Source organism: Podarcis gaigeae, assembly GCF_964106915.1.
Source record: "Podarcis gaigeae genome assembly, chromosome: 1".
NCBI lineage: Eukaryota > Metazoa > Chordata > Lepidosauria > Squamata > Lacertidae > Podarcis > Podarcis gaigeae.
Window position 1 is genome coordinate 54,046,981 of NC_139678.1, and position 13,863 is coordinate 54,060,843.

Consider the following 13,863-nt stretch of genomic DNA (forward strand, 5'->3'; position numbering starts at 1 on the left):
GTTTTTTCCCTTTAATTTTTTGGGGGGGCCCCGAGAGAGTGGGCAGCTTTCTGTAACCTGTGCTCTTAACTTCTATGATTTACAAATAACTTACCTTAGATATGAATCACTGATCTCCATTGGGGTATCCTGTCCCACTTTATAGCCTTAGCTAAACCAGTATGCAGAAACTTCCCTGAAGTATGTGTATGCTTGTTTGTCATAAGTTTCTCCTCTTGTGGCTCTTGACTGAGTCATATCTAGCAGCATCTGCTGGATAGATCTGGGATTGCAGCCAAGAATAATTTACCTGCTCAAACGCCGAGCAAAGCTTGGCACAAGCAGTAGTGGCTTCGATATTCTGAGGGAACAAATTCCGCTGAGTGCAGCTCTACACACGAATTTGTACATGGATGATCAAAGATGAATGCACTGGTGGGGACAGCCACTGCTCAGCCAACCTTTTACTCTCTCCTCTTTGCTCCAAGGCATCTCATTAAAGCCAAGGCATTGTATGAAGAACTTCATATTCACATTCCTGGTTTTCTTTTCTTTTATAGAATTGGGGGAGGAAAGAGTAGAAGCAAATATCCCATTGACACTGAGGGAAAACAGCTGAGAATGAAACTGGGCTGGGGAATGGAGGAAACTGCACCAAGTTTTGACTAGTCTTGGTGCAGTTTTTCACTCTTTCTCCAACCCCACACCCCCAGACCCCCCTCCCAAAAAAAAAACCCCAGGTGATATTTCTAATTTCTTTCCTAAGGACATTTGAAAAGGTAGGTAGATAGATAGATAGATAGATAGATAGATAGATAGATGATAGATAGATAGATAGATAGATAGATAGATAGATAGATAGATAGATAAATAGATAGATGATAGATGATAGATAGATAGATAGATAGATAGATAGATAGATAGATGATAGAGATAGATGATGATGATGATAGATATAGATAGATGATAGATGATAGATGATAGATAGATAGATAGATAGATGATAGATAGATGATAGATAGATAGATAGATAGATAGATGATAAATAGATAGATAGATGATAGATAGATATAGATGATAGATGATAGATAGATAGATAGATAGATAGATAGATAGAGATACGATTTCAGCCACAGCACTGAATGGCCATTTCCACATAGTGCTTCAGCTGTGGAGCCAGAACCTTAAAGATTGCCCCAGACTCTTCAGAGCCTTATTTACTTAATTTGTCTCTCTTTCAGTGAACATTTCTTTCTCTCTTAACTGCCAAGGCATGGCTGTAGGCTTCCAGGGAATTGAGCACTCACTCTCCTTTATATCATCTATCAAATAAGATCCCTGCCTCTGATCTTCCTTAACAGAAGTAATCCAAATAAATTCTTCCTTTGCCAAATGTGGAAGCTGCCTTCATGGAGCAAGTGCAAATGAATTCACAGAGTGCTCCCCCCTCCCCTAGAAAACATGCAGGCACAGACCTGCTCTCTTCCTCACACACTTGTGCGCGCACACACACACACAGAGAGAGAGAGAGAGAGAGAGAGAGAGAGGCACACAGACTACGTAGAATGCCTTGAAGAAACTGTAGCTAACCACCTTATTAGTATTCCTCTCTCCACTGTGTTTCACTTGCAGCAAGGGAGGGCTGAGCAAAATGCAGTAGAACAGGGACAGAGACAGAGCTGGCAATCATCTCAATGCAGGCTGCTGGATGTAGGGGGTGGAGGGGGGATGCAGCAAAGCAAGATTAATAACCTTGCCATAATCCCGTGCACCCTGGCAGGAGGTGCCTCTGGTGACCAATCCGTCCCTCTCTTGATTAATTAGACAGCGTGAGTGAGTGGCTGGCAGTCCACCTGGCTTTTTTGAGGGGGTGGGGGGCTCCCTGCATTTGCCGTTCTTTGAAACCTCTACCCATCAGGGAAGGTAACAGTGAGACGTACCATCTGCAGCATACACAGCCGCTATTGGAGGCTTACCACTGACAGTTTTGCTATACAGTTTTGGTGAGCAAGGAGCAAGGTGTATCGTGCAGAGGGGGGATTTCTATCATTGGGCCACTGATTCCCCCCCCCCCCAATAGTGTTTGAATTCTGGACTTACTTTTGGCAAAGTCTCTTGGACACCTTTTCTCTCCCTCCCCTCCCCAGGGTTGGATGATCAGGAAATGATGGACCATCTGAAAACTAATTTTTGTGCTCCTGTGTGACTTCGGGTACAGCTGGAGGAATTTTAATTGCCCTTGGAGAAGTTTTATTAACAGGGGGAACTACCAGAAAGGTAAGTGAGAGGTGTTGCCACCTTTTCCTTCCTTCCTTTTTCTTTCTGTTCTATGAGATTTTTTCCATGGTTGAAAAAGAGATTTGGGTATATAGAGAGAGTGCCTAATGCCATGCTGGAGTTGCCTCTAGGTTCAAGTGCTTGTCTTTTACAACTCCTTTGCTCTTTCTTTGCTGGGCAGGATAGCACCTTTCAAAGACTCTTGCATACTGCTGATGTACAATGTTTTGAAAATGTATTTTGAAAGCTTGTTTTAGAGGATTTCTGTGGCTTGTGGAAAAATAAGTGTATAGTATACACTAATAGCCTACCTTCCTATAGCCTACCTCTATTGAGGCATTAACTTGGATTTGAGTCCTTGTGTTCCCTTAGCTGGTACTGGGGTGTTTTTTTTTACCCCTTCCTCCTCTGTGCATTTCTGCCTGCTCAGCTGAAATGATGGATATGTGGGTTCAGAAAGCTGCTCCTGCTACTCTTGGCTAGTGTAGATTGATAGCAAAATGGGAATTAGTCAGGGTTTGTGAGCTGCTGCTTCTTATATAAAGTTTCTCTGTGATGTCTGTGTCGCTGGTGGGACTTGGGTGCACAGATTTATCTTCATAGGCTGTCTTTCTTTTTCTTGCCTGGTCAGTATGTTAGCCACATCTGATTTTCCTAGCCCCTTTCAATGTTTGTGCGAAGGTGAGATGCATATATACATCTAAAGCAACACTTGGACCACTGTGGTTTACTGTGACAGATTGTTTCCCTGAGTCTGGTGGTTTAGTTTTCATGTTCATCCTTGCTTCGTGTACAGGTGTTGAAGTGAAGGATCTGAGATTCTCTTAGCCTTTTCCACCTTGCAATTAGTCTTTCAGAGTGAAATGTGATTGCAGTGGAGTGACACGAAAGGACTCCTTCACCGGAGTATTTTGATTGCCACACTGGCATCACATTGGTTTTTCAAGAGGCTGAGGAACCTTCTGTAAATACAGGAGTAACGGTTCCCAAGAGGGCTTGCTGGGAATATCTTGCTCCATCTTAGTGCATACATGTGAATTATTGGATGCAGTTTGAGACACTTATTGGATGTGAGATGTATACAGTTAGGAAAAGGCAGAGGTTGCATCATGTCACGAGCGATCTTTTTATGCAAGTCTATATATATATAATGTTTAAATGGTGATATTTGATACTTAACCTATCAATAAAGGCAAAACTACTTGATTGCCTTTTTATTTAATATGTTCAATAAAGAGAGTTTTATTTCCTTAAAGGCTGTGGTACAGTTAAACTGAAAACTTAATAAAAAGCCTCTGTCACAGCACAAATCAAAGCGCCTAGTGATGCCGTGTGTGTGTGTGTGTGTGTGTGTGTGTGTGTGTGTGGCTTGCCTGTCACTTTCTCCTTGAAGGTTTAGTGATTGTTTTAGCAGAAAATAGATTGAAGAGGGGGAGGTGTTTAAAGAAGGTAAGGTAAACCCAGATGCATTTTCCTTTTCATCTCCTGAAAGCAATATGCCAGCCTGCCATTCGCGTTGCTGCTCTGAAATATGACATTCCAATCTCTCTCTAGTTAAGATGACATTTACTTTAGATTTGTTTTGCTTTGGCATTTCTTCTACAAACTGCCTGTCCTTCCATTCAACACAAGGATTGCAAATGCTTCGTGACGGTATTCATTTTCTGGGTTTGAAAACATTTTACATACATCTTCGAAACAGTGTCTTTTGAGATACAAAGATCTAAGGTGATGGAGGAAACTGATGTTGCATGGGATACCCTGAGGATATCAAATCTAAAGGTGCAGAGAGGTAACAAGAGACAGTCTTGTGCTTTTACTTACTGAGGTCGAGCTGTCCTCAGCAGGAGTTTGGAAAGACTTTCTACTTGACATGAGGCAATCATTGAGTTGCTAAATAGGTGAATAGATGATGCTGTCATTTGTAGTTGGACCAAATTGCATGAAATTATCATATGAAAGTGAGAAGCATTTCTGTCCTGCAATGCTGTCTGCCCGTGAGTATTTGTTGGGTGCCTCTTAAAAAAACAATTTGTAACACTGCATTATTTCCATTTTCAACCTGGATTTCAAATCAGTGTAAGTTATCTGAAAGTCATACTGGATAGGATTTCAAATCTAGACATTCATAACTCACCGTCAGATAGCAAACATATTAACTTGGAAGTAAGGCTTGCTAAGTTCAATGAGACGTACTCCAGAGTAATGTGCCAATGAGAATGTAGCATTAAAACCCAACAAAACTGTGTTGGTACATTTAAATGTTGATGCCCCCCCCCACCTACTCAATTATCCTTTAAAATCCAGCAGAGCTAGACTGTATTGCAGAACTACACCTCAACCAATAAAAAGGCGGTACTGACATATTCTGTGGCAAACTAGCTGATTTATGAAAATCCAGGAGCATTTTGGGAAGTAAAATAGAAACTTGTATATGGTCTCAGAGAGTGTTTCACTTGGTTTATTATAGGTATGGATTTTCTTTTTCAAGTGTGTATGTTTCCCCCCCATTTCAACAGTGCAGAAGATACCACAGTTCATTCTGTGGGTATATTGCTTCAAGTATTATGTAAAAGTGCACCTTTCTATATTCTGGTACTTGTCAATGTGTTGCTATGGGAAAGTCTCTGAGATGGCACAAACCAAAGTAAAGTGATACTGCAGTGAACAGTCCTCAGCAAAGATGTAGGCGAAATGGAAATCTGAAAACATATTATTCAAACATTTTAAGAAATGTGGTTAACAATTTTTTAAAAGTTTGCTTCTTCCTCCTTGAGTAAGGTATGATCACTCAGTTGTTCCTTTTGCTGCTGAAATCATTTAGCCCTCCAGGCCCTATGACTCTTGCTCCACATCCGAAAACCCTAGGCACTTTACACATGAATTCTTCCTTTCCTCTGAAACATGCTGGGATGACAACTGGCAAGGTCATCTTGGAATGCTAAATAGGAAACAAACAAACATTGATCTACCAAAAACACAAATTGTGTGGGCTGAGGATGATGCGTACAGCCAAGTGGTTAATTATGTCTTCTTAGTATGGAATAGTATGTCCCATGGAAGTGATGGTGGTGGAATTGGTGACAAATTGAACAGCTGTGATAGTTGAAGGAGTTACACCTAAAGTCACTGTGCTCATCTTTTTTTGACAATAAAATTCCCTTGTAGTGAATCAAATTATGCAGATGGTGTGGTTGCCAATGGGAAAAAATGGGTGTTAAAATAAGAACCACTGGGAAATTGTTTTTATTGCATATAGAATTATTTAATTCCCCTCATAACTTTCTGCTCATTTCAGAACAGCCAACTTATTCATGTTTCTTTCCTTCAGCAGATGCCTAGGATAAAGCTTATTAAAGAGCCTGAATGTAATCTTCCCACTCCTTGAAACAGCAGTCTCATAAGGACACCATCCCAGTGACCTAGGTACCTAGTTCATTAAACCCCCTTTGAGCTCTCTGAACTTAGAGCACCTTTTTGCTGTTTGTCCTTTATGAAGTGTATGTCCGTTTTGCTCCAATTGGCTCCTGAAGAGACTTTTGGACCTATGCATTTACACCTTTTAAAACTTTTTCTGGTCAGTTTTACTAAGAAGCAGTAGCTTCAAGCATCAGATTCCAAAAGGAAAGCATCATTCTGCATTTTGTATTTCTTAAATCAGTGATGCCTTAGATCAGTACAGCTCCAATCATCCCGGACTATAGGTCAGGCTGGGTGAAGTTGAAGCAGTTGAAATCCCACAACATCTGAAGAGCCAAAAGTTAGCCACCCCCATCTGAATTTATTAGCTCCTGCCCAAAGCAAAGGGTGTGACCTGGACCTTTCACATCAGGTGTAAAATGCCTAACTCTAGCACTGTTTGTTTGCTCTGCTCTAAAACTGTCTCGTTGACTAGTTCAAGTCATCTTGTCAATAGTAACTACATATCAAGTGTTAAGAACTCGTATCAAGAATTCTCTATGCTAGGGATGGCAGAATGTAAACCACATTAGATATCTAGCAGTTTGTGGTTGCTGGGATTCTTGCAAGGGATGGAAGACAAAGTGGACCATTGCCTGGCTCAGCAAGACACTTTCTTAAGAAATGTGCACATGAAGATCATGTAGCACATACCAGATATGTTTTTTAAAAGTGAAAAGGGTCCCAAGTAAACACTGTTGCTTTATAAAATAGAAACAAAACCTTATTTATAATTTGGTGGTAGTTTCACCACTTTCTCATCTACTAATTCTTGGTGTTTGGGGTCATTGCAATATTAGTAGATGGGTTTGGTTGCAAGAATACTTTGAAACTCTAAGCTTCTAAAATGATGTACAGTGAGGAAAATTTATTGAATAGGCTAATAGCTATTCATCAAACAGTATTTCATGAATCTAATGAGTAATGGCAGGGAAGCTGAAACATGGGATGCTCTCATTTGAGTTGTACGCATTCAAATTATGGTTATTTTAAGGAAGTAAAAGCAATCATCCTTGCTCTTGCAGAATTCCATTTTAAGAAAAATAATAAATAATGATCATTTAAAACTGATAAAGCACCTACAATTTTCTAACCACCGTACATGCATTAAAAATAAGACAGACCTGCCTGAAGACTCACAGTCTAATAGATGAGCTACAAAATGAAAAGGGGATGGGGAGGAAAGAGAAAAGCAAACATTGGAAAAGCTGCTTCTTTTCTGGCTGATAGATGGGGGCAGACTGGTCCTTACTATGCCTTTATGTTCATTCACACAATGTCGCTTTGCCAACTTCTTGAAAAGTGTGACACTACTGTCAAAGCAGAATGTGGGCCCATCCATGACCCATGAATCTGACTGTGAGCAGATATGAGGAACAATGAAGAACCTCTGAGGTGTGGTTTAATTACTTAGAAATTACTTACTTAGGTTCTAGATACGGTATGCACAACAGCATTCTGGGTCACTGAGATTTTCAGAGGCCCTGCTGATGTTGCCACACTCTCCTGAAATTAAACCAGAGGCCACTCGAAGTAGGGCCTTTATTGTGGTGGCATCTGCTGTGTGAAATTGCTTCCCTTTAAAACTAAGGCATGCACTTATTACTATATGTTTTTGGCACACACCAAAGTATTTTCTGTTTGCTCAAGCATTCCCGGATCATTGCTATTGACTGGTGTGTGTTTTTTGTGGGTCACCCTGGAGGAATTTATATTACTACCATGTATTGTATCATTTTTATTTGGTTTTGTATTATCATATGGGTTTTGGACACTCCTTTGAAATTCTCAAATATTAAGCAGTATACAGGTGGTGACCATTTTGCACGGGGGCTCCATTCCTGGCCCCAGTGCGCGTCAGTGGAATGCATATAAGTGCACCCCACCCCATTCTGCCCTGTCCCCATTTTCCCCACCCTGCCCCTGTTCCAACCCAATTCTTCCCACCTCCACCTCCCTATTCCACCTTCTGGGTCCAAAAGGACCCACACGTTGGCTATCACATGTCAATTGCACAAGCCTAAAATGATTGCCGCCCGTATCAGTGTGATAGATGCCTAAGGCTGTAATCCTAGACTTATTTGCTTACCTGGGAGTAAGCCCTATTAAATCCAACAGTCTTAAATAACAAGAATGAGTTGGTAACAAGATAACAAGAATCAGTAGTTCATTTGACCCAAGTGAAAATATAAATGTGTTCAGTCATCTGTTAACAGTGTTTATGTAATTTGTAAATGTGCTGTTGTTGAGGTTCTTTAAACATAATTCCTTCTTGAACCCAGGATTTTTTAAAAATAATGCTTTTCCATTGAAACATTTTAGAGAGTTTATTTGCAGAAAATTGGCTATGTGTTTAACTTCTTAGAGTACAAAAGTAGCAACAGCATAACAGTGACCAGAGCAAGCCAGTCTAGGACAGAACTCATGAACAACATTGCTGTACTACATGCAATGATTCTATTCAGAGCAAATGGCATGTGATGTCCAAATTGTCTATCTCTATACACATATAAAATGCAGTAGCAGACATTGTAATTCATGCTAGCAGAGGCTGCCTAATGCCTTCCCCATCGATGGTTATTTTGCTAACTCCAACTTCTTACAGCAGTTGCTACAGACTACTTATTTATATCCTAACCTTGGTTTTCTAGGCAAGAGGACCATTCAGTGCAGCCTACAATATCTTAAAATAAAGCAATATAACAAAATGAGAGGCATACTTAAATAAATCATCAAAAACAATGAAAGCAGTGTGAAATTGCAGATGCTTCAGAACAAAACAGTCAGGCACAGGAAAATTAACCAAAAATGCAAGTATTAATGTGCTCCTGAGTGCAGAACAGGGATGGAGATCCTGTGATCCTCCAGATGTTGTTGTACTTCAAGTCCCATAATTCTCAGCCAGCATGGCCTATGGACAGAGATGATGGAAGTTGTAATTCAACATTATCTGGAAGGCCACAGCTTCCCCAACACTGCTGTAGAATGGTGTGCACTTGCTACACATTAGTTATTGATTTGCAGAACATGAATATTTATCCCCATCATGGAATTATTTTGGGAGCACCATCAAATAAGTTGAGTGTAGGTTAAAGCCTTCTGGATAAATCTGCTATGTCCAGCTACAAAACAGACCTGCTGCCTTTGATCACAATAGGTATACATTCTATTTAGCATGCCATTAAACCTTCCTTTGAACAAAATTCAGCAAGGCTGCAATGCTATGCTGTATGGAAGTAAGCATCACTGAGGTTCATAGGAATTGCTTGAAGACACATACCTAAAATCAGGCTGCATACTCCTTGCCTCTTAATCTCTCCAGACCTCTGTATTTTGGAAAGACTTCTTCATTATTATGCAGTCAGCCAGAGGATGAAACTAAACACTATAAAGTCTACTTAAGTCAGAAGCTGAATGTAGCCCAGGAAAAGTTTTCTGTATTATTAAGCTGTGTTAGAAGAAGCTCAATATGAGGATAAACTGTACTAAATACAGACTTTGGAAACCAGATGGTGAATACTGTGTGTTCTTTGCCTCTTGTGCCAGCTTTTTGGAAGAGACTATTTTTGTGATGCTTGAATTTCAAGGCTATTTTGCAGGAATCTTTAACCATAATTGCCTCTTTTGTACCAGTGTTCTTCTTTCACATATTACATTAACATGTATATTGGTGGCCGGTGATGGTGGACGTCAGACGCTGAAAAGTTTAGCGTAACTTTGAAGGCCCTGCACACATAAGCTCCATGAATGGAAGACCCTCTCTGCTCACAGAGCAAAACTGTTGTATCCACACCATACAATATGGGCATATATAGGCTGAGTCAATGTGGTCTGGAATGCCAGAAAAGGCAGAAACTCAGTGATGCATACCAACCCTACATATGCAAAGGTCAATCCATTACATTTTCATTTATATTCTGACATTTATATTCCATTTTTTCCATCATGGAACCCAAGGTATACGTCTGGTTCCCAAGGAGGCATCTATCCAGGTACTAACTAGATCCAGACTTGCTTAGATTCAGCACAGCAGTAGCTTCATGTATATCTAGGCCATGTCTTAGGATGGTGCCTGTATTCTTGGTAAGGTGATGTGAAGTACGACAACAAGCAAATCTATGGAAACACCAAAAGCCCAAATACCAATAGTAGGAAGTCAGCCATGACATCTTCACAGCCGTTCCTGGTCCCGCAATTGTCAGTCATATGGTTGGAGAGAAGGGCAACACCTCCTGAAGTCCCTAAGTTGGATATAATGCAGAAGTCCATCAAAGAACCTTACAACCAACCCAGTACAGAGGTGTGCATGCTTTTATTTTCTCCTTTGCCACTGACATCTATTGGATAACCTTGTGACCCTTATTCTGTAGGAGGTTAGTCCTCAGAAACCATAAAAGTACTCACAAAACCAGGATTCCCTGGCAATCAGCTTTATAGAATAAGCAGCTTTTCCCAGTCCTGAGAATAGTGACAGAGGAGAAAGGTAACTACCCATCCCCTCCCTTGCTCTTAAGAAGTTGGCATTTGCAAGTTAATTTTAAGAGACTTACAGTAAGAGTCTCCTTCACTTTGTAAAAAAGACAAATTGTTTTCTCCTTTTGGTTGGTTCTAAAGATGCTGTTCCAATGCACAACCCCTATTAAGGTTAATGAGACTTGTACCACTATTTGTGAATTGCAAGGTAACCCAGTAGGATAGGGTTGTTGTTGTTGTTGTTGTTGTTGTTGTTGTTACAACCACCACATGAATGCAAAGCAGTGCTGTGTTTCATTTGCCCTCTAGTTACTCCTGTTAAGTTTGTGACTAGGCCAGTGATGTGGTGGTGGTGGGGATGTGGCCCTCCAGATGTTTCTGGATCAACTCCCATTTCTCCTTATCATTGCCCATGCTGGCTGGAGGTGATTGTCACATGTTCCCCATTAGTGTTTTAGCCCTATGAACTTTGTGAATGAATGAATGAAATGTCACTCACAGGCTAAAGCCACTTAAAAAACATTGTGCCTCTTTTAACAAACTCTGAAACCAGCAAAATATCTGCTGTTATGACAGGTGTGTGTGTATGCATGGAGGGAAGCCTTGTGTTTGCAAGGAACATTGATAATGCTCTGTGCATGGGCACACATTTGTGTTACTGAAGCCATGCACACATAGCCACATCCTGGGTTCCTTGGCAGTAAAGATGGGGTCATGATTTGGAGGTTGTTGATCTGTTCTTATCCTCAAAATTCCAGTGCACTTGAATATGATGCTTGAATTCTTCTCCATCTCTGTGAACATCTAACTTTCACTTATGTGGGTTGGAGTATAGGGAATAACTTGAGGAAAGAACCTGCTTCCTAGTAATGGTAACTTCACCATTGAGAACTAGGCCTTCAGTTGTGCTTCTTATGCTGCAAATGTGTAACATCTTCCGGTATGTGAGTCACATTGAACTCAGTGAGGCTTACTTTTGAGTAGATGTGCATTTTGATGCCTAAAGCAGAAGAGCAAAAACAGTCAAGGTGCATTGTAACCCATGTTTAGTTCTGTCTGTGTATTCCTCAGGAACAAAATGGAATGCAAAATCCTCTTTGGCAATGCCTTATTAGATCTCACCCCTTCATTCATCCACATTAGTCAAAGAGTGAAGAAGCGTCTTCTGTTTTCTCTGTTGGCTTTCCTCATACTTTGTTGGGGATTGAGCTCTCAGCTGAAATAGTGCTATGTATGGCGAAGCCTTTCTCATCAAGGAAACGTTGATGATCTTAACATGTTACTGGCAATATAGTAGCTGCATTTCCCCACCTGTCTGCCAGTGTAGTCTCTTCTATTCACAAAAGAGCCTCTGAGAAAACTGGCAGTGTTCAGCAGTACATTAATATGCAGCTCATGCAGCCTGTCATTGACATTGTGCTGGGGAGAGCATCTTTCTTCCAAGTGAAGCACTAAAAGTCCTGGATCGTCTAACCTGAATCCTGAAGACAAATCCTCTTCACTTATTGCATACCTGCAGTTATTCAGGATGGTGCCAAAGTAGAGTATCTAAGTGCATTGATGACTAATACTGCATGCTTCCCAGACACACTGAGAGTGTGAGATTCTGGTGTGTGTGTGTAGGAGAAGATCTCTTATGCAGGAGAATTCAACTATTAAATAGATTGCTTGATCTGAAGTTTGCCTTTTAGATGATTTAATTAAAACACAGAGGAGCCGTATGTTTCACTGCACAGTATTTATTGCAAAGTAAATGCAAATATGTTCCAATCAATACAAATAACTCACTACTGCTCTCTCTCTTTTGCCCCAAGTTCAAGGTTTTACTTATTGTTTCACTTCAATGCACATAGTTTTAAAAAAAGAAAAGGTAAGGACCCCTGGACAGTTAAATCCAGTCAAAGGTGACTATGGGGTGCGGCACTCATCTCACTTTCAAGCTGAGGGAGCTGGGATTTGTCAACAGACAGATTTCCGGGTCATGTGGCCAGCATGACTAAACCACTTCTGGCGCAACAAAACACCATGATGGAAGCCAGAGCACACGGAAACGCCATTTACCTTCCCGCTGCAGTGGTACCTATTTCTGTTCTTGCACTGGCATGCTTTCAAACTGCTAGCTGGCAGAAGCTGGGAGAGAGCAATGGAAGCTCACCCTGCCACAAGGATTCGAACTGCTGACCTTCTGATCAACAAGCCCAAGAGGCTCAGTGGTTTAGACCATAATGCCACCCTTATCCCTGGGTGTAACATGATGTTTCAAACCCCTACATAGAGGTGGATAGAGTAAGTAGAGCCAGGCAGTCACATTGAGAACAATTCTCAATCTGTTGGAATCCTGTCACTTTAATAAGATGGAATAAGGAAGATATGTGATGATTCAATACAACAAAAAATTAACCATTTGGAAAACTCACAGTTGCTGCTTTTGACCCTAGCAACAGCTTCACTAGGTGTAATAGTTTCTATCTTTGAATGATTACCATAAAACAGTGTGTCTCTCATGTGTTGGTCCAGAGGGAATTTTCCAGACAATAATGTGATAGTCCTGAAGTGACAGCTTTAACTATCTAACTCTATGAGAACAAATAGATCTCTAGTTATTATGTGGCTCTGAATGCATTCCTTACACTCCCCCATCCCACCATTCAGCAGCCTTAAACTGAGTCAGATCCTTGGTTGACGTATCTAAGTATTCAGGTGGGTAGCAGTGTTCGTCCGATGCAGTCGAAATATATAAAAATAAAATTTAAAAAATTGTCCAGTAGCACCTTAGAGACCAACTAAGTGTGTGCATCCACATTTCTTCAGATACACTGAAACAGAAGTCACCAGACCCTTATATATAGTGGGAGGGTGGGGTGGGGTTTTCCTCAGGAGGGTAGTAGGAGATGGGTGATTGACAGGTTTACCATAGCCATTGAGTCAATCACCCATCTCCTACTACCCTTATGGTGACTTCTGTTTCAGTGTATCTGAAGAAGCGTGCATGCACACAAAAGGAGCAGAGGATACAGGTGAGAAATTGACACCTGGGGGCATCATAGTAAGTAGTGTGAGATATCCTCAACACTGGACTCACAGATACAAAATCTTTGGTGAGGTAGAATGTTGTTTGAACCTCCCATCCAAATAGGCAGAGGGCATACCCGGAAACCCTAAAGCTGTGAATGAAGATTTCTGTTTTAAGGAGCTGCAGTAAGGCTTGTAAACTATTGCTCCAAACCAAATGTCGTGTTATATAATGGGTACTAAGTAGAGTGTGACATTTGTGTGATTGAATAGATGTCCCACTATTTGGAATAAAGATGGATTTAAAAAAACTACACCCATGTAAATCTGATGGAAGATAAGGTATATGGAACTTCCATATTAATCCCATAAGTCTACAGAGTACAGTGGTACCTCTACTTACAGACATGATCCATTCCGTGATGCCATTCACACCCTGAAAAGTCCATAAGTAGAGCGCCACTTCTGCGGGTGCGCATGACATGATAGAGTGCTCCTGCGCATGCGTGAAGCATGCAGATCTCTCCTGCGCATGCGCAAAGCCGAAAGTAAACACTTCCAGGTTTGCTATGTTCATAACCTGAAAAAATGCAATGTGAAGCAAACGCAACTTGAGGTATGACAATACTTCTCCCTGAATTTACACAAGAGCTTTCAGCTGAA

The 13,863-nt window shown here is 40.9% G+C and overlaps 1 protein-coding gene across 4 annotated transcripts in view; it reads left to right on the forward strand.

The window, feature by feature from the left end:
- Window positions 1–1,485: 1,485 nt before the first annotated feature.
- The window catches only part of LRRC4C (leucine rich repeat containing 4C), a 616,943-nt gene continuing 604,565 nt past the window's right edge, over window positions 1,486–13,863 (forward strand). For 3 of the 4 annotated variants that reach the window (XM_083750681.1, XM_083750677.1, XM_083750679.1), the window contains exon 1: window positions 1,486–2,256. The gene's annotated coding sequence lies outside the window, so the exon portion shown is untranslated. The remainder of the gene's footprint in view (window positions 2,257–13,863) is intronic. The other variant, XM_083750676.1, reaches the window with a different exon arrangement.